Raw genomic sequence first — 663 nt, forward strand, 5'->3', positions numbered from 1 at the left:
TATATTATCAGTTTTATCCACGAGTTGTATGAACGAGAGTTAGAAATAAGTTTTTGCTACTTCAGTGAACGACAGGTTAATGCCGCAACAGGAAGGTAATTCTACAGAGTGTGTATTAAGTGAAACGACCATCAGTATCATTGCAAAGCGTACTACAAATGTACGAAACTAGAACGAATGCTATCAATGTTTCAGAAGTTCTCTTTCATCAGAATGCATAACCATTACACTACCCTATTCCCCAAGATAGAAGGTACTCTGTCCATACCAGCACTAGCAGCAGCGTGTTTGCCTGTTCTTGCTGCTGCTGTGGTCCAGTGGTCTGCACGGTGATGGGCCTCCGTGGCCGGCGGGGCACCAGCGGCTGGACTCCGGCATTGGCGTGTGGCACAGTCCCACCCACACGGCCGGTCCCGTTGGTTTGGTGGCCGCTGCGGTAGTGACGGTGCTGCGGGGCGGTGGGGTCCGCACCGTGTGTGCCGGCAGTGTGGTGAGGGGACCTCCCTACGGGGAAACACCACCCATTGACGCGAGGCCCTTGTGGGTCTGTTTGTGTTTCTCTCCTTCTGTTTGCCTCTGTGTTATGAGCCACTTGCATGCAAAATATGTTTTCTGTTATTCCCTTTGCTCTTTTGAAGATTGCTGAAGTTACTCAAGTAAAGC

The sequence above is a fragment of the Trypanosoma theileri genome (assembly GCF_002087225.1).
Source record: "Trypanosoma theileri isolate Edinburgh chromosome Unknown TM35_Tth_44_V1, whole genome shotgun sequence".
NCBI lineage: Eukaryota > Euglenozoa > Kinetoplastea > Trypanosomatida > Trypanosomatidae > Trypanosoma > Trypanosoma theileri.